The sequence below is a fragment of the Protopterus annectens genome, chromosome 13.part0, assembly GCF_019279795.1.
Source record: "Protopterus annectens isolate FY-2018-M chromosome 13.part0, PAN1.0, whole genome shotgun sequence".
Taxonomy (NCBI): Eukaryota; Metazoa; Chordata; order Ceratodontiformes; family Protopteridae; genus Protopterus; species Protopterus annectens.
In genome coordinates this window covers 1,143,951,813-1,143,976,429 of record NC_056747.1, presented here as the reverse complement: position 1 = coordinate 1,143,976,429, position 24,617 = coordinate 1,143,951,813, and positions in this window count along the sequence as shown.

Below are 24,617 nucleotides of genomic sequence, written 5' to 3'. Positions count from 1 at the left end.
GTATGTCAGAGAAACCTCAACAGTGAAGGCAGCACAGCTGAGGAAGCTGCAGAACAATGACATAAGGATATCAGAGCAGAACTCAAAGTAGCCTTGTTTGCATAGAAAGTCAAAGAGAAGAGATCATGGTGGTTTAGTTACATGTGCAAGAAAGCAGAAGATGACTTGGTAAAGAAGATTTGGGGAGACAGTAAAAAGCTAAAGGAGATGAGGACATTCATCCAAAGTATGTATTTCATGAGAGACAATATATAACATCCAGACATAACTATCAAAGAAGGTTGGAGAGAGAAGTGGTGAAAGTTGATGCAACACTCTGACCCCATGTAATAATGGCAAAAAAAGGTATTGATGATGATGATTGTGATGCTCTCCTCTCTGGGCCAGTAATCAAGGAGCCTGAATCCACACCATTGACACTAGAGAGGGACATTCACTTGGAACAAAAAATGGATACACCCAGAATTTCCAGACACAGCTCTCTGCATCAAGCATAATTTCCCTTAAAAGAGCACACAGAGAACATACTCAGTCCAGGGGTTGGTTTCTCTCTCTATCTCTCTCGCTCCCTCTCCAGATACCCAATAAGACTCCCCACTGGCACTGCTATAGGGTTGGGTCCTCAACCGAGTGTCCAAGCCAAACCCTCCAGCACCCTGACTGTGAAACCAGTACATTGTTTTCCTGCCCCAAGCAGCTGACACACTCACTCTTTGAGATTTGATTTTCACACACACATACCTGGGGAAGGCTAGCACAGATTTACTAGTTATGCCCCATTTTACCTAGACTATAAGGTAGTTACACCACCACCAGACACTCCAAAGCCAGCCATTCTAAGACTCTTGCAAAAGAACCCAATTATACTGAGTGAAATTAATATTAATACAAATTGTAGTGTTTTGACCAATGCAGTAAGGCTTTCAGGAGAGGCCACAGAATCACCAAACAGATGTGAGTACTCTCAAAGGTTAAAATATTCTCTAAAGGACCAGCCACAATGAAAAGTTTAAATATATTTAATAATAAATAATAAAATAACATGAAATGCTAAATATCTATTTACAATAAACACCAGAGTTTCATCCACAGGAAATATTAAAATAACACAGATGAATAGATTCACATAGATACAGAAAAACAGTTCTTAACTAATCTCACTATATTTTCCTGACTGATCAAAATAATCATTATTCCTTGGTCACTTACTAGAGCAAGCAAGATGGAAGTAGGTGAGTGATCCTTCTATGTCAGATTCCAAAAAACAGAGTGCAATGATACTTCAGTCTCATCTAGTATTAAACATCATTTTTGTCCTAGATTACAGAATGACATCACATACATCTATTCATCTGACTTCTGGTTCCCATGCTACCTCCATTGCTAGAAACTGCCAGGATTTAGCACATATGTGCCAATAATACACACACATAGAGTGTTGCTCAAATCTGTTGCAGCTTCTGAAAGTCATAAAACAATTTAAAACCTCCACGCTTCCAAAGTAGCAGTTAGTTCACCCCAATGACAATACAGGAAGCTTCCTAGTACAGATGTTTTGTGTCTGACTGCATTGAGAACTGTAAGATACAATCTTTATGGCCTAAGCCAGGTAGTTTAATTTCAAACTATTTTCAAAGTTAGGTGGATTGAGATTAACCTATTCTCTTCCAGTATCCTCTGTTAAAAGATATACATTTAAATAGTTACAATCATACATATATATTTATTTTTCTGTATAGCAGGGCACATTATTGATACATTTTTAATACAAGCACCTTTCCAAATACATTTTCAACACAATCATCTGGACAAATGAGTTTGATATTAAAATAACATATAATTCTTTACAAAATTCCAGCTAGCTGTGCAGGTGTATGTTACATATCCACTGCCCTACTTTTCCAGGCATAGCTGGCAATACCTTGCATTGTCACAATGATGGTAAGTGTACTGGTCCAATTATCTTTTTTGGCCATCCCTTGAGCAAGACTTAAGCACAGAAATGTGGAAGAGTGTAGTTCAACTTGGTACAACATAAGAAAATAACATTGTAACGCAATAGCCATTATTATGGACAACAGAGTCTGAATCCCAAGGGTAGCTTTTTGCCATGATAATGGTGTTATAACTCTATAGCATGTATTTCAGAACAGTTCCTGGAAAGCCATTTTCTCCTGTTTGCTCATTGTTGCATCTGTCTCAGAGAGTAATTCTACAGAGTTGAGGCTTACATCCCTGATATGGTGTTTATCATTAAAAGGATTTCTGCCTGTATTATCACATCTGACTGCCTTGATGGCCTGCCTCATACTGAATGTTTTTGTGCATAGGGTGTGACACTGTCACCACTGTATATGAATTTATTGTGCATGTTTCATGGTGATATTGTTTTTGTTTAGGTACCCCTTTTGTCTTGGTAATACACTGTGATAAGGCCTGTTAACTGTAACCATAAAACACGTAGGTTCATAGATTCCAAAGTTCATAAAAGCTTATAACCTAATGGCCCTCAAAAAGTCTAACCTCAGTTTCCATTGCAGGAACTTAATGCATACCATTGCATTCATCTTGTCTGTTCTTAAAGATTGAATAAATTAATGATACTTCTACACAGGAAGATGGAATTTATTCTAAAGTGAGGGAGACAGTGGATAATGAATCAGTCCTGTTTGCTACTATTCTTAATGAAATTTTTAATATTGATTATGACTGAATGTGTATTAGTTTACCCATCAGTACATTCTATACATAACCACTGAATGAAGCTAGAGTCTTTCCTGGACCAGAATATAGGTAAATGGATTCCACTGGCAGTTCTTTAAATATTTCAGTATAACTCAGGTATCTAATCCTATCTAATCTTTTGGTCATGAACCAATGTACCTTTTTTTAAGTTGAACAAGCTGTTTTGTCAAAAGTATACCAAAAGGACAGCATATTCAACAATTGGATGCACTAGTGATGTGATAGGCTTAATACATCCCTCAGAAAATTGTATTAGCCACACAGGATGTCTTTCATTCTTCTGTGATGACCTGCTGATCAAAGGAAATATTTCCACCCTATAGTACCAAGGTCCTTTATTGCTGTACCCAATATCTGTCTTCTCTCAGTATAGTAGATAATTGCAATACTTTGCTTCCCAGAAATGACTATGATCTAGTTGCTGTAATGAAACCTGAACCATGGTTTTACACCAGGAGTGGATTACATCTTGGTAGAGTACTGAGATATATATAGGGGAGACAGAGCAATCCTGGCCATGAAAAGGGTGTTGGTGTTAAGCTGGGGATCTGAGAACAAAAAAAAAAGCAGAAGGCCATGTACAGATTCCTACTGCACAATTTGTATGGCTTCTGTTAATGTGAACAGCTGACCACCTACCTTTATTACTTCCAGTTTGATCTCCAATGAATCACACAACTATTATCTCTGAGTTCTCTGAGTTTATTTATAATCCATGTGTGTGACATGGTGTTGAATTCTTTAGCCAAATCCCTCCCTCATCTAGGCACCTGTGACTTTCTTGAAGAAAATGACCAGGCTTAGTAGGCATGATCTCCTCTTCACAAGACCATACTGACACACACATCTAGGAGAAGTAAATTATCAATATATTTTTGAACTAACTATGAGTATGCTTTCTGTAACCTTGCAGATAATACAGGTAAAGTCAATGGGTCTCTAATTTCATGGATCTGCAGTGGATTAACCCTTATAGATCGGAACTACTGTATTCTGATGCCATGTTTTCACAACCAGTAACAAGACTCCTGCTCCATTAGGTACACAGTGGTTTATAAGGTTTTGTTTAGTCCTGCCAAGACAAGACAGGACTATTGCCCAAGTCCATAGAAATGTCATTTTTATGTTTGGATTGGACTCCTATAGTTTGGTCTTGAATGATATACAGATGGAAGTCACAGTTTTGGTGCTGCAGAGAGGATATTCTGTGCAACTAAACTGGTGACTAAATTTGCTTACATGGACACATCTAGAGTACTGCATTTCTGAGAACTACATCTAATTTTCTTATATAGTTGTAAAAAGAGATTTGGGGATTCCTTCTGTATTTATATTAACTTAGATTTTGCAATCAGCCTTAATTTTATTGACTGGAAACATTAAGCTTGGTTTTGTTAGTGACTTAGGGAAATAATCATTTCCCTTTGTTTTTATATATATATCCCTCTCCCTCTCCCTCTCTCTCTCTCTCTCTCTCTATATATATATATTTTTTTTTTTCATGTTTCTACCACTGTGATTTATTCCTGAATTCCCCTATGTAATTGTTAAAGGTACTGTAGAGTAATTTAAGCTTCTCATCATATTGGGCTTATTTAAACTTTAAAAGTTCTGTACTTATCACAGTGTTAAATCTGGAAGACTAGAGCCATCCTTGATAACTCACAGGATTAAGACTATAGGCATTATGACTGCTTGATAGACAAATTGTTTCCAGACAAGTTACTTTCATTACCCCATAATGCTTGATGTAGCCCTCCCTTTCAGATATGAGGTTAGCTATACTAAAGAAAATAATATAAGACACATAAAACATTCTTTACCAAGGCATGAACATTACCAAGCATGGATCCACACACCCAGACCTACTGTTGTATCCAATGTTATGGTAAGCATATGAATTCTGTGTCTGGTAACAGTAGTTCTACCCTTGTTATATCACAGAACAGACTCCCAAGCTCTTAATACTGGTGGTTCCCTCGTTAGAATATACCTTTTGTAATGGTGGCCCCAAAGGAAGATCTGGACCAAAATATTCTACACATCCTATAATATTTTACTAAGAAATTCAGCAAATACCATGAAGCTGATGCACAGATATAATGCAGAACTGCATTTTTGAAAAAGACTGTAGAAGCAGCTAAAGCTCTACTAGACTGAGCCTTAGGAAGTAATTGTAATGGCTTATTATGTACAAGATAGCACAAGTAAATGCATTTAGAGAGTCATCTTCAAAGGACATTCTTAGATACTGTATGTTCTGAGTATTTGGCTGAAACATTTTGGATGACCTTGCATATGAACTTTGTTCTGTCCACATAATGCCTTAACGTATAGTAAAAGTCCATGCAGTGTAGCAAGCACTTTCCAGGATTTGAATAGTAAGGGGAAATGATTAGCAAATTAATGCATTCATTTAGATTTGACCCCATTGCAACTTTAGAATTAAATGTTCACTTAGTTTCTAAGATATATTCTATATTTATGAAATACCAGATAAGGCAATTTCACAGAAAAAGATAACAGTTTAGAAATCGGTCTAGCTGATATAATGACTATGAATAAAATGGTCTTCTCAGTGACAAACTTTACATCTGCAGCTGGACCAGTGAATTTAAACGAAACTAGATTCAGTTTCTCTCGAACAAAGTGTAAGTCTCATGGGGTACTGGAGCTCTCAGTGGAAGCCTCAAAAATGTCCTTCTAAGAAATATGTTGCATGCTTACAGCAAGGGTAATGAATCTAAATCTTAACTTTGATGAAAGTTGGAAATGGCAGCTACGTACACCTTATTGGTTGAAACAAATAAGTGCAGTATCAAAGACTTCTGTAGGGGATCGAAGGCTACATATGTAGGAATCAAAAATGGATACAACACTTTTGCTTTATCCTTTTTTCTGGTGATGGAATTCTGACAAGATGATAGGATCTTGATGACTATGCCAGAAAGGGATTACTGGCAGTTAGATGTGGAGATGTCAAATCAAGATGTGGAGATGCACCCCAAGCATGGATGGCACAGTGGTGCAATGGTAGCATTGTCACCTCGCAGTAAGAGATTCTCCGGTTTGATTCTTGGCCGGGGTGCCTTCTGTGTGGAGTCTGCATCTCCTCCCTGCATTCATGTAGGTTTCCTCCAGTTGGTCCAGTTTCTACCCACGTTACAAAGACATGCATCTGGAGTGTTTCTCCCTGGGCCTCCACTGAAAATTGGCTTTGTTCCAAGTCAGACTTGTCCAGTTAACAAATGTTAAATAAATAAATAGCTGTAAGAAGTAAATTACTGGGTTACTCTTGCCTGATGGGTGGGTAAGCAGCATTCCTGATGATCTCAAGAATGTGTTCTTCTCCACAATATGAGAAAAAAGCAGAGCAAAACAGCTCTACCACAGCCCGTGTTAAGTTATCAGTTTGAATTTGGCACTGTGGAGGTGCTGCTTTCTAAAGAAATTTCATTATCAGAGGAACTGGAGGAAAAGGACAGATAACTCCAGTTGGCCACTTTTTGAGAATGCCCCTCAAAGATTTCCAAGAGATGAAATAAAGGAGAAAAGGTTGCCGTGCTTCTGGTGTTCAGGGATGCAAATATGCCACAACAGTTTTTTTCCCATTTCAACAATAACTTCTGAGCAACAAAGAGGCTGAGAGTTTACATATGTGACAGAAACATCTGCTGAATTTGTTTGCTAGTGAACTGAATTCCATATACATGTGTGTGATGACATGGGCAAGTGCCAGTATAGTCAGCTGGAGTTTTGAAAAGAATGGTATGTCCTTTGAATATCAAACAATATTTATACAAGATGCTTGTGTTACAAATGTATTAGAACTGTCTTGTATAACAAATGTATTAGAACTGTATTTCGTTTGTATATCAAACTGATTTCTACAGATGCTTGAGCTGGAAATGTATTTGTGAGGTTTGCTTGTGTTGAAATGTATCAACAGGGCACCCTGCTGTAATGGAAATAAATGTACATGTATTATTGCAACTGAATTAAATGTACCAGCTACCTTACTTTAAGAAAAAATAAGGGAAATATAAATCTGCTGTTAAACCATTAAAATGGAAGCCCACAATTCAGAATAGGACCGGAGACTCTAGGTCTGGGAAGAAACTTTTGTTCATTAGCTCAATAAAAGAGGGGAAGCCCCAGGCACTGCCATAAACATTTAGATGTGTATTGCGGCCATCTATGCTAAATTTCTGTCTCAACTTCAAAAGTGTGTGTGTGCGTGTGCGTGTGTGCGTGTGTGTGTGTGTGTGTGTGTGTGTGTGTGTGTGTGTGTGTGTGTGTGTGTGTGTGTGTGTGTGTGAGTGTGTGTCTGTGTGTGTGTGAAAATGAAATCTTAAAGAGTGTGTGTGTGTGTGTGTGTGTGTGTGTGTGTGTGTGTGTGTGTGTGTGTGTGTGTGTGTGTGTGTGTGTGTGTGTGTGTGTGAGCTATTTGGGGCAGGGACATGAAGCACTGGGTTCACAGAGAGGGTGCTGGATGTCTTGGCTTGGACACTCGGCTGAGGACCTAACCCTACAGCTGTACCAGTGGGGACTCTTATTGGGGACCTGCAGGCGACAGCTATAGAGTCATCCAGACCCCGGGCTGAATGTGTGTCCTATGTGCTCCTAAGGGAAATTGTACTTGATGTGGAGAGGTCTGCATTGGGAAATATTGATTGCATCCATTTGTATTTCAAGTGCATGTCCCTCTCCAGTGTCAGTGGTGAGAATCCAGGTTCCTTGATTGCTGGCTCAGCATGGGGATGTCACGCATTGGTTGACAGTGGTGGGATCATCATGTGTTACATATCGGTTGGCAGTAGAGGGATCATCACATGCTCACATATTGTTGAACAATGGTGTGGATATTAATTTAACTCATGTAGACTGTAAGCAGTGGTCACTAAAGAAGGTATTTGTACTCTCAAGCAGCGACAAAGTAGATATTCAGAGTTTCATTTCACAATAGTTTTATTTATTTACTTTTTGTTAGCTCAATCAGGGAGAGCAGGCAAGGATTTCAGTAGAGGATTGTAGCAAGCTGACTGGAATGAGATGGCTGAGATGTGCCAAGCCAAAGGACTGGTGCATGCCAACCTGACTAAAGTGGAAATTATTGCAGCGTTAATCACAGTGGCAGCACAGACCAGCAAACAGGAGGTTAACCAGTTTGGTGATAGGAATTTGCAGCTCTCACAAACAGGATAGTTCAACGTTTCATCAGAGGACTTAAAAATCCATCTGGAGTTAAAGAGACTTCAGCTGGATGCCAAACATTTGGAACTAGAATCATCAGAGAGACTGCAGTGTTTGGAGGCCAAAGAAAAGGAGAATCTGTGCCAACATGAGAGGGAGATGCTTCCTCTTCACCAGGGTCATGGAGGTAATGGGTAGGGAGTAACCCTAAGCAATAAAGGTTAGTAAACTTCTTCCTCAGTACCAAGAAGGTTATAATATTGATATTGTTATTTTTATATTTGAAAGAGTTGACTGAGGGCTCTGGGTATGGTTCCTGAAAACCCTTTACTCGATGGTAAAGCTGTAAGTGCTATTTCTAAATTGTCTGATACTGATCGTTTAGATTATGCTAAAGTTAAGCACTGTTTATTACAATGTTTTAAGTTAATACCTGAAGCTTACAGAAAAAAAGTTTTGTGAGCATAGGTGCAAGGCAGATGAAAGTGTATGCGATTATATTGCTGAACTAAGCACTTATTTTCAAATGTGGATGAGTGGGTGTCAGGCCACCACCACATTTCAAGGACTGGCAGACCTTTTGATGAGGGAACAAGCCCTTAGTACTTTCCCTGAGGACAAGAGAATCTGGTTGGTAGACAGAGAATACAACTCTGCAGATGAGTTGGGGAAAACAGGAAACCTATACCTAACAAGCAGGGCATTACTGGACAGGAAATGGATACCCAGTGCTGCACATGGATATAAGGGAACCCATGGTGGGCAGCCAAAACCACCCCAACAGAGTCCACCAGTAACAGGGAAGCCACTAACTCAGGTACATAGCCAAGATCAAGGGTTAAATGTTTTAAATGTAACCAGTGGAGCCATGTAGCTTATAGATGTACATGAAGGCAAGGTGAGGATGGAAAATAGGCCACTGCCAAGAGAGACATAGCCTTTGATATAACCATTGTGAAGCCTGCAGTGGTTAAAGAGGGGCAGTACATGCTTGGGTAGTTCACTCCAGTCAGAGCATTAGGAGGGATCCCATTCCAAATGCCTTTGGCCAGGGTTCACCTTGACTGGGAGGGTGGAGAAGAAAGCAAGCAAGTAGATGTGTTTGAGGATATCCCTGCAGATGTCTTGATAGGGAAAGATTTTAATAATGTAGTGCCTTATGTGGTACAGTGACACGCAGTCAGGCTTGGAGACATTCAGGTAGGTCTGGTAGCCTAGGGGAGACCCAGACAGACCAAACACCTGAAGCTAGAACTGGTGATGTGGCTACTTCAGGGAGGGAGCGACCCTACAGCAAGCAGACTAAAGGTGAGCCACAGCTGCTGGTGGGTACTGATGTTCCCTTAGACATAGTGACTGCAAAGGCAGAGGTGAGTAGTAGTACCCAGGCTGACAGTGAGGCACCACTGTCAGAGGATGCCAGACATTTCTATATCAAACTGATTTGTACAGATGCTTGTGCTGAAAATGTATTTGTGAGGTTTGCTTCTGTTGAAATGTATCAACAGTGCACCCATCTGAAATGAAAAGAAATCTACATGTACATGTATTATTGCAACTGAATTAAATGTACCAGCTAGCTTACTTTAATAAAAATAAGGGAAATGTAAATGAGCTGTTAAACCATTAAAATGGTACCCCACAGTGCTGAATAGGACCAGAGACACTATGTCTGGGAAAAAGCCTTTGTTCATTAGCTCAGTAAAAGAGGGGAAGCCCCAGGCACTGCCACACATATTTAGATGTGTATAGTAGCCACCAATGCTAAATTACTGTTTCAAAGTCAAAGGGGAATACTGTGAGAACCTAAAGTCAGGTAACCAGATGAGGTCATTCTGCCAGCCCTCTTGGAAATTATATTTTAGTTATTACAAAGAGAAATTTCAGAGTGTTGAGTATTCTGTCTTGGGGAACCTGACTAGAAAGTCTTTCACCCACAGCATCTTGCCTTGCGGTAGTAAGTAACTTAACTACGGAGCAGTAATTCTTTTAGATTAGTCAGGAATATAGTGAAGCTTAGTTTAGATATTGTTTTTCTTTATTTGTCTGAATCTGTCCATCAAGGTTCTTTTCAATATTTTCTGTGATCTGAACTCTGTAGTTTACTGTGAATATATATTCAACATTTCCATGTTCTTTTATTATTTATTATTAAATATATTTAACACTTTTATTGTGGCTGGTCCTTGTAGAAGGTATCTAACTTCTGAGAGTACTTATATTTATTTGTTGACACTGTGTGGGTCACTTCAGAAGGCCTAGCTGCCTTGGTCAACTACTATCATTTGTATTAGTATTAATATTGCACCATATAATTGGATACCCTTTGTAAGAGTCTTATAGTAATTGACTGGTGCCAGTGAATCTACCTTATAGTCTGGCCAAAGCTGGTAGAGTGGGTAATCTGTGCCAGCCTTTCCCAAGTGTGTGTGTCTGAAAATTAAATCTTAAAAAGTGTGTATGTCAGCTACTTGAGGCAGGGACACGAAGCACTAGGTTACAGAGAGAGTGTTGGAGGATTTGGCTTGGACACCCATCTGAGGACCTAACCCTACAACTGTACCCATTGGGAGTCTTACTGGGGACCTGAAGGGAGACAGACATAGAGACATCCTGACCCCGGGCTGAGTGTGTGCTCTTAAGGGAAATTGTACTTGATGCAGCAAGGTCTGCATCAGGAAATACTGAGTGCATCCATTTGTATTTCAAGTCCACTTCCCCCTCCAGTGTCAGTGGTGATGATTCAGGCTCCTTTATTGCTGGCCCAGTGTGGGGACATCATAAATTGGTGGCAGTGGTGGCCATCATATATTGGTAGTAGAGGTGAGCATCACAATGCAAACAATATTAAATAATCAGTTCTTGGACATCACCCCTTCCCATATTCTCAGAGCTTCCCAACATATGGTATAAGACTGAGTTATTCCCAAATAGTTGTCTGATTGTATGGTACGAACTCTCACTGAGGGGTAGTCTTGGAAGGCTTGCAGAGTCAAAAGAACTGTTCTCATCTTCTATGTGTTGAAATGAAGGGTTAGTTCCCTAAATATTCAGATACCTTGAATAGTCTATCTACTAAAATAACCCACCCTTATTCCGTGGCTGACATGTTTATAGAGGCTGTCACCAAGAAAGGGGGCAGGTAGAAGGGATTCCCAAAGGAAAAACTGTTTACATCCACAAACCATAATAAGTGCCAGATACAGGTTTGAGAGGTCTGAATCTGGTAAACAAGAGGATATGCAGTCTGAGACCAATGAACCTGAAAGGTCCAATTAAGAAGTGTTGTATGATATGTAACATGAGAACCCATGGGGACTACTGCAACCATGAGTTCCATCAGCTTGAGATGATACACCTACCTGTCACAGATGTAATAAAAAGTTAAACCTTGGCTTGGACAGACTGTATATGACTTTGACTTCAACAAAATCTCTCTCTCTCATATATCACTCTACTGAAGTAAGTCTAAATTTCAATAGATTGACTCAAAGAATATTGACTGGAAAAGGTCAGGAAAAAAATAAAATAAAATAAAATCCTAATGCTTATACTCTGAGACATAACCATAGAACATGCAAAACAAAACTTCACCCCACACCCCTTACGACCTCTGAGCCTGAACATATTTCCCAGTCCCATGGATTGTTGATCTTGTACACCTGTTCCATCTGTTTTATTGACCAAACCACACTTAAGTAAAAGAAATACAATGATATATACATATATATATATATATATATATATATATATATATATATATATATGTATAGAGAGAGAGAGAGGGAGAGATAGAGGCTCCCTATTGAAATGTCAGAACTTGAAATGGCAAGTGCTGAAAAGCCAAAACACAGGAGAACACCAAATCTTGAAAATTGCTCTACTTCTTAAACCTTCTCTCTCCCCCATGTGGGGGCCAAGTCCTCCACACACCTGGAATTCAGAAAAGGGAATAGTCCAAGGAATGGACTTGGTATCTTTCGGCCATTCAGTCTACATGTTTCAGGATTTGCTCTAGCTGGTCCTGAAATTTCAAATGGTTACTAGATATATATATATATATATATATATATATATATATATATATATATAGGTTTACTATTGAAATTTTGAATCAGCTTCGGTCGACCAATAACTAAGGATGACTCAAAATGCTGAATATGAAATTTCAAATCGTAATTCAAAGCAAAACTGAATTCATCGACCAGCATTTAATACAGCATACAGTGACTGAAACTGTAGACTCATTTAAGGACCTGGGTAGATTCAGCTCATATCAACCAATTGGCTAATGATAGTTATAGAACTATAGGTTTTATAAAAAGATTTATAAAGTCTAGGAAATCAAACATAATGAAGTCATTATTTGTTAGTTACATTAGACCCAAACTTGAGTATGGAATAACAATATGGAAACCCTATAGGAAAACAAGCATGAATAAACTGGAAAGAGTACAGCGGAAATATACTAAGGGCATCCATGGATGTGAAAATCTAAGTTATTATGAAAGACTAAAATATCTGAAATTGTTCAGTGTCTCTTACAGATATTTAAGAGGAGAGCTTATTCAGGTATATAAGGCATTTAGGAACAACTACCTCTGGGAATGTTTGGGGTTATCAAAAAGTACTAGTGAATCATCAGATAACCTATGTAGAAGATTATATAGGAATGAGAAGTGTACTAATTGGTTCTCTGACAGAGTAGCTGATGCTTGGAACAGACTACCAAATTACATTAAAGCAAGTACTAGTTTAGATATTTTTAAGAACAGCCTGGACATTTATTATGGGAACAAGTGTTTTGGCATATTGGCAAGCTAGAAGGGCTTTAATGCCCATGCTTGAAACATTTGTATGTTTATATGTATGGTTCGATGTATTCGACATAGCAGGAGGTGATGTCACTCACTTCCTGTTATGCACATTAACGTACCGTTGAACTCTACAGTCAACGGTACATTACTTCTAGTATTTTGCTGGGGGGCTCTGCCCTCCACACCCCCAGTACATTAAATATACTAATTCCGATATCGCACTACAGTGAAGAAATGGCCTAATTTCCTGTTCCTCACTGAAGTGCAAACTCCTGCACAATGTCGAACCAAAATGATTGACCAACACTATCTGTTCACTGTAGTATAAGTCGATCGAATTTGGGTCAACATTCTGCCTACTGGGATACTGCCTTTTGACCATGTGCCAGTCTACCGAGGCAGGAGGCAGTTTCAACGTTGTCATAGTAAACCTACATATATATGCATACATACATATACATACATACATATATATATGGGTCCCCTTGACTTCATCAACACGCCGAAACACCGACGCTAAGAAGACTGACATGAGAAGACCGACGAGTCAGATGATCGACAATGTGAAATCCCGACAGCCGAAACACCGACATGGGCAACGTGTGAGCGCGAGTTGGTAAGTGTGTGCTAGTGAGGGATTTAGCGTTAGGGAGCGGACAGGTAAGTGTGTGCTAGTGAGGGATTTAGCGTTAGGGAGTGGACAGGTAAGTGCGTGCTAGTGAGGGATTTAGCGTTAGGGAGCGGACAGGTAAGTGTGCGATAGTGAGGGATTTAGCGTTAGGGAGCGGACAGGTAAGTGTGAGATAGTGTGGGATTTAGGGTTAGGGTGCGGGAAAGGTGAGTGTGTGGTAGTGACGGACTTTAGGTGTAGTGGCGGGTTAAGTGAGTTAGGGTTAGGGTGCGGGTAGGGTAAGTGTGCGATAGTGACGGAATGTAAGTTTAGTGGCGGGTTAAGTGAGTTAGGGTTAGGGTGCGGGTAGGGTAAGTGTGCGGTAGTGTCGGACCTTAGGGTTAGGGTTTGGGTTAGGGTCAGTGCATGTATAGTTGAGTGTTATGTGTAGTTTACGTTTTGTGTGTCGGTGTTTTGGGTGTCGGTGTTATGGTGTTCGGTTTTGTGAGTTATCGGTTTTCTGCGTTTTTGGTGTTTTGGTGTCATTGTTTTGAGTGTCGGGTTTGTATGGTCGGTGATGTGATAGGGAGCCATATATATACATATATATATATATATATATATATATATATATATATATATATATATATATATATATATATATATATATATATATATATATGTGTGTGTATATATATGTGTGTATATATATATATATATATATATATATATATATATATATATATATCATCATCTTCTTCTTTTGGCTGTTCCCATTAGGGGTCACCACAGTGGCTCATCTGTTTCCATTTCTTCCTGTCCTCTGCATCTTGCTCTGTCGCACCAAACACCTGCATGTCCTCTCTCACCACATCCATAAACCTTATCTTAGGCCTTCCTCTTTTACTGTTACCTGATAGCTTCATCCTTAGCATCTTTTTTCCCAATATACTCAGCATCCCTCCTCAGCACATGTCCAAACCAACGTAACCTTGCCTCTCTGGCTTTGTCTCCAAACTTTCCAACCTGGGCTGACCCTCTAATATACTTATTCCTGATCCTGTCCACCCTCATCACACCCAGTGCAAATCTTAACATCTTTAACTCTGCCACATCTAGCTCTAACTCCTGCCTTTTTGTCAATGCCACTGTCTCCAACCCATATAACATAGCTGGTCTCACTACCCTCTTGTAGACCTTCCCTTTCACTTTTACTGGTACTCGTCTATCACAAATCACTCCTGACACTCTTCTCCACCCACTCCATCATGCCTGTACTCTCTTCTTCACCTCTCTTCCACACTCACTATTACTCTGAACTGTTAAACTCATCCACCTTCACCACCTCTACACCCTGCATCCTCACCATTCCTCTATCTCTATCCTCCCTCTCATTCACACACATATATTCTGTCTTAGTACTGCTGACCTTGATTCCTCTTCTCTCTAGAGCATATATATCATGTGTGTGTGTGTGTGTGTGTGTGTGTGTGTGTGTGTGTGTGTGTGTGTGTGTGTGTGTGTGTGTGTGTGTGTGTATGTCTGTGTGTCTGTTTGTGCGTATGTGTGAAATAGCCCTAGTCTGGCTGATAGGTTGATTAATTAGCTTTCTGAGGCTCAAACCCTGTAAGCTGTTTACAGGAGAGAAGAGCATGAACCCTCTACACCAACTACCAGACTGCTCTATTAGTATCAGGGGGTGCATATTTAAGGACTGTGCTGTCAGATGTGAAAGCAATGGTAGTAGCACTACAAGTAACATACTTGCCTTTACTGGAAAATGCTGTAGATTCTATTACACTGTGTAGATGGATTGCTTATACTGTGGTGCTCTTTAAGGGTAGATGGGGTTGCTGCATGCCTGAGTGTGTCCTCTTTTGGATGAGATCTTTATGAACCTATTGTCAGTTTGCCATCCATTCCCTAATACAATATTAGCAGCTTACCATTTTTTAATGTAACTTAGGTAATTTAACCTTCAAGGGCAGCAGGCACTAAATTTTAGATGAAATACTGAAATATAAAGTTGTTTGTCAGCAGCAACCTCTTCATTAGCTACAGATCTCTTTAATATGGAAGTATTCAGATGACTTTTACTTCTGCATAAATTGTGCTTATTTACTGACATTGGTATATAGTAATGACAGACGTGTAAGTAGCATTTTATGGTTGAAATGTTCTGAAATTGGTAGTTTTGTTTCATTATTGGTTCATATATTTTGTTTCATTGCTTACTGGAAAAATGTTCAAAACTACACATTAAAAGCATGCTCTAACAACTGGTACTGTATTATAAAAGGAGTATAATTTAATGCAATCATTAAGGAGAATCAAAGAACACGTGCATGTGTGCATGGTCTGAAAAACATGTGCAAGCAGCCTATGGTTTGAAAATAGCCCAAAGGTAAACTTAATATGCCACTCACCAGAAGCGTTTTCTTCGAATGTTGGTTTTAGAGCCATTTCAAGAGCAGACAAGTTTACTCTTCATGCTAAGTCTGTTTTCATTTTGAGACTGTATTGTTTTGTTTAGCAAATGGCTATCAGTGTTTGCGTGTTTGCACTATAAAATATGAAATAAAAGTTTTAAATTAATTTCAAATATCTGTAATCATCGTAGAAGTAAAGAAGGAAATAGTTTGCTCAGTGACAGGTTTGAACAGTGCTTATGGTAACTGGTGAGAAATAGCGAAGTAATGGGATACGGGAATGGTTGCTGGAGAAGGGGATGCTGCTGGGGGAGAGTGATCGTTACCCTTCCTAGGGTCACATTTGACCATGATCTGGCTCTGTGTGTGTGTGTAAGTCTCCTTCAGCACTATAAATGCCATTAAAATAAAGTATTTAATGACTACAAAGTGGGACACAAGCATGAAAATATAAAAAAATGACAAAAAGCACACAGAATATTAGTACCATACTCTTAATTTCATTTTAAGCGCTTTATTTTCACAGTCCACAGAGGCTTCATCAGAAAACTGAAATTTTAAAATTCATGGTTATAAATAATATGCAGTCATTTGATTAAGCAGGACATCACAGCCATGCATCCAATAAAGCTGGTAAAATAAAAAACAAACAAATATACCTAACCTACTATATTATAATCCATTATAAAAACCTGTAGGATGAAAAAAAAACATATAGACTGGGATTCATGAAAGCTAGATCATTGTGCTAAGCTTATTTGTGCAACGAGCCAACTTGAAAACAAAGGAGAATTAAAATGTATGCTAATAACTGTATAATTAGCCATTCTGTATGCTAATGAAGTAAACAGAACTTAGTAAAATGATTCAGAAATGTATAAAACATGAGCAGACATGACACACCAAATGTAGCAGTGAATTTGTCTATATGCTCACATTCAGTCATCAGAACATTTTGAAATATGTTAGCGGTTGTCGGTGCATTGTAAACCTGCATCTGCATGAAGCTCTGATAAAAGGTGCTGCTGCTGGTTGCCCCCGAGGGGTAAAGTTTTCATACCACATTTAACCTACCTTGGGCTCCATGAAATAGACGTAATGAATGGGGACACCATACAGCAAATAGTGGACATATGTCACCCTCATCTGCAGCCTTATGTGAATCATGAAGAACCCCTCCCAGTGGATAATAAGGTATGTATAGCTTTACTTATTTAAACTACACAATGCTTTCAGCAACCTAGAAGGGACATAGTGGGGGTTTTACAGGATTTTGCCTCAAGGATACTCCAACAGTTCCTCAATGCAATGCTGCACCATATGGAAGAGCATACATGGTTTCCACAAACCGAAGATGAAAGAGCTAGCAGTATGTGAGTTTTCTATGCCAAAGCACATTTCCCAAAGGTACTGGGGCCATAGAATGTACCCACATTAAAATAAAAGGCCAATTTTGGGACCTGAGAAGAAGGTACATGAACCGCTAAGGTTATCGCCCCATCAACTACTAGGTGGTCTGTACTGCACAATGTATCATCTACAATATGTCTGCAGGTCATCCAGACAGTTTCCACAATTCACACATATAGCACATCTGTGAGCTGTACCAAAGGTTTGCGAGGTGTGCCTTCCCACAAGGATATCTAGTGGGGGATGTTTAATATGCCCTCAAAACCTGGCTTATGAATCTATGACTCTAATGATAAATCCACATATCCCCACTTTACAAGCATAAAGCCATTCCCACACACAAATTAGAAATATCATAGAGCATGTGTTTGGGATGCTCACATCATGGTTCTATTGCCTGGATACATCTGGAGGAGCCTTGCAATTTGACCCTGCCACCTATGCTATCTATGCCAAAATACTGACCGTGTGTGCCATTTTACATAACATTATACTTAGAAAACACTTACAGCTGGGTGGCGCAGTACAGGGACTGTAACTCCCAGCATCACAGGCAGCAGCAGCTGATACAGATAAGGAGTCTGAAGAGAAGCCAACAGCAGGGGATGAGCATGCCAGATGGAGGCAGACACAATTTGTTTATTTATTTATTTATTTATGTATTTATTTTTATCAGTGTATTGCACTGATTGAAACTGATCAATTTCAGGCACAGCCATACGCTATGGCACTGGCTAAGAGGCAGCAAATTGCACATGCAATCAATACATAAATAACATAAGATCTCAGCAGACAGTGATACTGATGCATACAAACAAACCAGACTGTGCTTACTCATGTATTGCCTGGCTACTACAAGCATCAGATAAAGGCAGCCCAGAGCTAGGCCAGATTCATCAGCAGTAGGACTACAGCATAATCAAGCTTTCTTGATCAAATACTACAATACCTAAGCAGACTAATCAGAAAGTAAAACTGATGATGCATATACAGGAATATTGCACCACATAAACTGATATACCCAGCAAATATAGCCACTAACAATGATGTAATCAAATGAAACAGACAGTGGTTACCCCTGCATTAACTAGCTAATCTCTTTCTCAGACATAAACAGCCCAAGTTAGACATACTTCCACAGGACAGGGCACTCTCAGCATCATATGCACAGGTAGACAACCATGCTATCCTACATAAGTAGGACTACAGATCTTAAACACAGTAAAGACAAAGTAAAATTGATGAGGTATACACAAAAAATAGAATTTGTCTACTCATGCATTGCTGACCACTCTGTGCATCAGACATAGGCAACCCTAAGTCACAGATTGTACAAAGGACGGGGCACAATCATCATCAACTGCACAATGTGGGGGGAGTTTACAGGAGAGCCTATCTTTCACATGGGAAGTGTGTGAGTGTGAGAGCTGAGGCAATAGCAAGTATGTACGCTTGTGGTCAATCTGTCCACATGTGGAGTGTATGTCCAATGTAAGGACATCCACTGTGAAGTGTGTATGTATGTGTGAGGTGTCATGGGCAATATGTGGTGTAGTATGTGTGTGTCTGTGTGTGTTTGCAGGGACACAGCCACAGCATTTATGCTAGCACTACATCCTAACATACTGGATAGGTCTGAGCCATGCATGGAAGAGGATCAATTTCATTGTGGACATCCCCATGAATGACAACTGTTTTTGCCAAGAGTTGCAATACTAATTCCATGACTCTGGCTAGAAGTCAGAGTGCTACCTGAATGTGAATAGTGTTTGCTGAATGAACTGTCATTACAATCACACCCAAGAGTATGAATACATGGGCCATTTTGCCTAGGTTTGGATATATCCACCAATGATGCAGCATTGGAAGTACTATCACTATGGAAGCAGGATCAGGCATTTCTATGGACATGTCGACTAACACCTGAAGATGTACTAGTAGACCAGCCTTGTGGATGCTGCCCCTCGCCCAACAGATGATCTAGAACAGTGACAGTATGGTTCAGTATGCCATTCATCCTGCCCAAGGAATCATACAGATGGTTCATGCAGTCCTGTATATCAGAATGCATAACATGCAGTAGTTTTATGATGTCTCCTGAGGCCCTGTTGAAACATTCCTGTGCCTCCATGGTGGCCCTACACACACATTAGGTGGCACCTAATGACACACCAACTTCAGGGGTAGGGTGGAAAGCATACATTCTCTGAGCACCTCCACCACCACACCTATTTGATACCTTTTTCTCATAATGGTTACATGGAGACTCTACTATGTCTGCACTTGGGGCTACCACACTACTCTGATCATCCTCTATGCATCAACCTGATCGCTGTCACGTTGTTCGTTGTTATAGGTATGAATACATATGCAGACTGTGACCATACTGTCAGGAGGAGATGTGGGGGGCACAATCCCTGTGTCTTACATATACCCCTTGTAGCCTCAAACTTCGCCAGATCATCCCACCAAACCAGGTTGTGTATAATTGTGTTTATTTTACTTTGGGGGGGCTTGTAAAGTGTTTTAAAGTACTTTTTACTGTGTTTTCCTGTGAAAAAAAGTAACTTTTGAAGACTTGTAGTTTTTACGGTATTTGCTGCTTTTCTTCTGTGGGAAAGAGGCATTATTTTCGGCTTGACCATGGAACAAACTATTGGTCCCATGGTCAGTCCTTCTGTCAGCCACAAAAACAAAAACTTAAGCAAGCAAGCTCTTCCACCACAGCAGGCTAGCTCACAGTTTGATACAGAATATTGATCTTTATTGCAAAACAGATTCTGGCAAAAGAAAGAGGCATAACACCAAAAATACAGAACAGATGGAAGAGGCACAAATCCGTAATCCATACCGCTTTTCCTAAAGAGAATCAAGATTCTAAATCTAAACATGAAGTTCAGATACAGGGTTTTCTGCTCAAAGTTCTGCTTCAGACTCAGTGAAGAGTGTCTGATTCTCCCTGTAGGGTTTTCCTCTTTCTCTGAGAATATTGCTAGAATGTGCCAGTGTTTTCAGTGAGAGAACACTGAAGTTTCTCAGTCCATCAGAAAATACTGTGAGTTGTTACAGATGGATTTTCCAGAACCTACACCCATTTCTCCAGTTCTGTCTGCTTTAGAGGGTGTGGGTTTTACTGCCTGCAATTTTCCTTATAGTCAGACAACCACCCTTAAAAAGGCAGATAAGATGTATTAAATTTCTCAGTCTTTTATGTTTTGATACATTATTCCCAAACTTAAGCCAGTAGCAATAGCCTTAGATAATCCCACTGTTGCTAAACACTTAGTCAGTGCCAGCCCTGCCCTTTCTAATAAGGATGGGAAATTATTGATAAGTATGGAGGAAAAAAGCATATACTTCTGCATCTTTGATGTTCAGAATTTTGAATTGTCAGGTTCATATGTTGAAATTTGTTCTGACTAATTGTGAAATTATGAGGATTATTTTATCTGCAATTTCATCTTGTGAAGAAAAATCTGCTGCAAATAATTTAGTTGATTCTGTTGAGCAAGTCACTATCCATTGTCTGCAGTATGTGTGACTCTATTGATACTTCTTCCAGGTGGTTTACTATCAAATAACTGAAAACCAAAAGACTGAAAATTCAAAATATTGAATACATTTTAATGCAAGGGGCAAGCCCTCCTGCTCCCCTCATGTGGGGGTTGTGCCCCCCACACCCCCTGCTAAATATATATATATATATATATATATATATATATATATATATATATATATATATATATATATATATATATATATATACCAACTCCAAGATCATACAACTGTGGAAAAGGGGCAAATTCCATTATTCAATATTTTGAATTTTCAGTCTTTTTGGGATTCAGTCTTTTAATTTTCAGTCATTTGATAGTAAACCCTTCCAGGCCTATGACCTGTGGTACTGTTTTTAATAAGCTGGCATGACTGCATTCTTAGAACCTCCCAGGTGATGTTAAAATGAGACTGAAAATTCACCTTTGGCTAGAGATTTAGTTTTTGGACCCTCTGCTGCAGAGGTGATCAAATAGTGTGATGAAAAGTGCAGACTGATCAAAGGAACCTCTAAAAATTTTCACCCCTCCTTTTCCAAAATTTCTAAGGAATTCTCTAACTCCTCATCCAGTTTTAGAAAATGGAATAAACAGTCTCAGCAAAATACATGCAAACATATGCTTAAAAAGAAATTGCAAAGGGTTCCAAAAAGAAGCCTTCAACCTCACAAACAGTCCAAGTCTGAATGAATATTCAAGACACCTTGAGACCACTCCCTCCCTCTCTGACTCCTTTTTTTTTTCTTCTTCCAGAAAGTCTGAATCTCCTTTTTTATCAACAGACAGTTTCAGACAAATGGGTGCTGAAGATCATTCATCAAGGTTACAGGTGGCAGTAGGAGGAAGTTCTCTCTTTCCAGGGGTCATTCCTCATACTCCAGATCAGACTCTTTTTTTGTTCTTCATCCTTTCCTTTCACAGGAATGTTCCTGCATGCTTTCCTATCCTTTGCACTAATATCCAGGGTAGTTCAAAAGATTCAAAAGGAATCCCCAAGATCATTGTGGTGACTCCCTTCTGACCAAGGCAACTTTGGTTCTCCCTTCTTTTAAAAATTGGCAGGGGCAAATACTACAAGCTTCCTCATAGACTGGATCTACTCACAAAAGAACAGAGGTGTTTAATATACTCTGACATCAATCAACTTCGGTTGATTGCCTGGATGATAAGGTCTTAATTCCTTTTAGGCAGATGTTTACTGAGGATGTGCAGCAGGTAGTAATGGAGGCAAGGAAGCCTGCAACAAGAAAATTAAATATTAGTAAATGGCAAAGGTTTTATAGTCAGTGCCAAGAACATAAAAAACATCCATTCAGGGCTAGTTGTTCTCTGGTTTTGCATGTTCTGTAGTTATACAACTGTAGCAAACAGTCGCTACAATTTATACAACACATGGAGCACTATGACACTTAGGTTTTACTTTATTTTTTTTTTTTACATTTAGACTGTGGCAAATTGCTTGCAAGCAGTTGCTACAGTTTATACTCTGTACTGATAATTATCATGCTCTGGTTTTAATTCATTAAAAAGAAAGATGCTTTCAACAGTGGCAAACTGCTTGCTACAATTTAGCAAGCACTTGCTTCAGTTTAAGCCTCACAAGGAGTGCTACAGTGCACTCATTTAACCACAAATGCAAAACAAGTTTTTAAAAACTGATATGCATTAAAGAATGATTGGGATAGGCTGATCACTTTCCACCCAGTACTTTGCACCCTGGGCAGTTGCCTTGCTCATCCTGCCTGAACTACTCCATTTTGGGTGGTGACTAGAAGATCAAAGATGAGTATGGGAAATTAATTTAACAGCTGGAATTAAACACAACAAAATCCTCAGATATTAACAATCATGTTTCTGTTATTAGTGTCTTAGGCTGAGTGCAGATTATTTATTTATTTATTTATTGATTGATGCATGCATGCATGTATATATTATTTATTGGAGTTTCTTTACCAGATAGTCCAAATGGACCTAAAAAGGCCCTTTTTATGATGTATTGGTTCTTGGGGAGTATATGATTTTATACTGCTTGATTTTTATACTGCTGTTAAACTGTTTTGGACACATTGAGTCTGTTTCCTTAAATATGTTATTTTCTTAAATGATGCATTGAGTCACATCATTTTATTTGTCACATGACCCTATCTGCATTGTATAATCTTGTTTGATTTTGTGGTAATTGTTCTGAAGAAGTATTTTGAAGTTTGCCTGGCAAAAGCATTAAACAAATAAATTTCCTTACTGTGGGCACTGCTCTTGGTGACTTTTCACAATTTGTTGGTAATCGTGTTTTTGGTGTGGAATTTTTCAATTAAAGAAGGGGGAGTTGTAGCTTATAGTGGTAGATAGATAGACAGATATCTAGATAGACAGAGATAGATAGATAGATAGATAGATAGATAGATAGATAGATAGATAGATAGATAGAGAGAGATAGAAAGAAAGAAAGAAAGAAAGAAAGAAAGAAAGAAAGAAAGAAAGAAAGAAAGACAGACCCTGGATTCAGAGAGATTGTCGGCTGTTACACGTCTGACAGTGAGAATCTATGATTCAGAGACAATATAAAGCTGCTCCAAAAATACCTCATTAATAGCTAATTACTTTGTCTCTAAATCCAACACTGCACATTCAGGTCTGACTATGCTAGTGTTCTCTCTTGTAGCCCACAGTTCATGGTAGCACAAGCACCTCACAACACATCCACCAAAGCACACACTCCAGACATGCACACCCATCCGTAAAGCCACAAAGAAGCATCTACAGACATCTCACACTAATGCAGTCACTCACATACACACCGTCACAGAGGCTTTCACACACAGACAGACACAGACACACTCACACACTCTGTCACACATACATACATATGCACACATACACATTCATTCAGCCACTTTCATGTCCCAACAGACATGTACACACATTGGGATGGCTCAGTGATGCATGTATGTAGTTGCAGTATACGCTATAGTTATTCATAGGGGTGAACTGGTGAACACCATCAAAAGATGCTATTCAATTTTCCTCCTCATGAAATAAATCCCTCAGTAGAATGACATTCTGAATTGACGTATAGCATTACTTTGGTGCCAGGGCCACTTCTGGGGAGGGATCACATTACTAATTTACTAATTTGCATTAGCCACTCCCCAGACTGTTGAATTTGCATGTGGCTTCACATGTAAGACTACTGTCTGTCTTACGGCTAATGCCAGTATATGACAGCAGCAGGAGAGCAGGCTCTGAATCGTTTAGGCTTACAGTGATGGGGAAAACTTCAGAGTTAAGGCTTCTGTATCACATTAAACCTTTCTAAATCCCATGGTGACATAGCACATAACTTAAAGATGGGGATAACAGTAACAGGGATGCATATTATCTGATTCCAAGTCTGTCAATTAACTCTAAGTAAAGCTACTGATGAGAATGCGGCCTTTGCCACAGACATTACATTCAGCCATTACTGATAGTAGGAATGCCAAAACAGTGTACACACACACACACACACACACACACACACACACACACACACACACACACACACACACACACACACACACACACACATACAAACACACACACACACACACACACACACACACACACACACACACACACACACACACACACACACACACACACACACACACACACACACACACACACACACGCACACACACACATGCACACAAACACATATGAGTCTAGTCCATTATACTGAAGCATCAAAGACACTGACATAAAAATATCAACACTTCATATCAACAGATCATAATATTGCCACATCAAAACACCCAAATCACACATGAAATAAATAACAAAAAAATAGACAATGTACTTCTGTCATCACGTTACAATA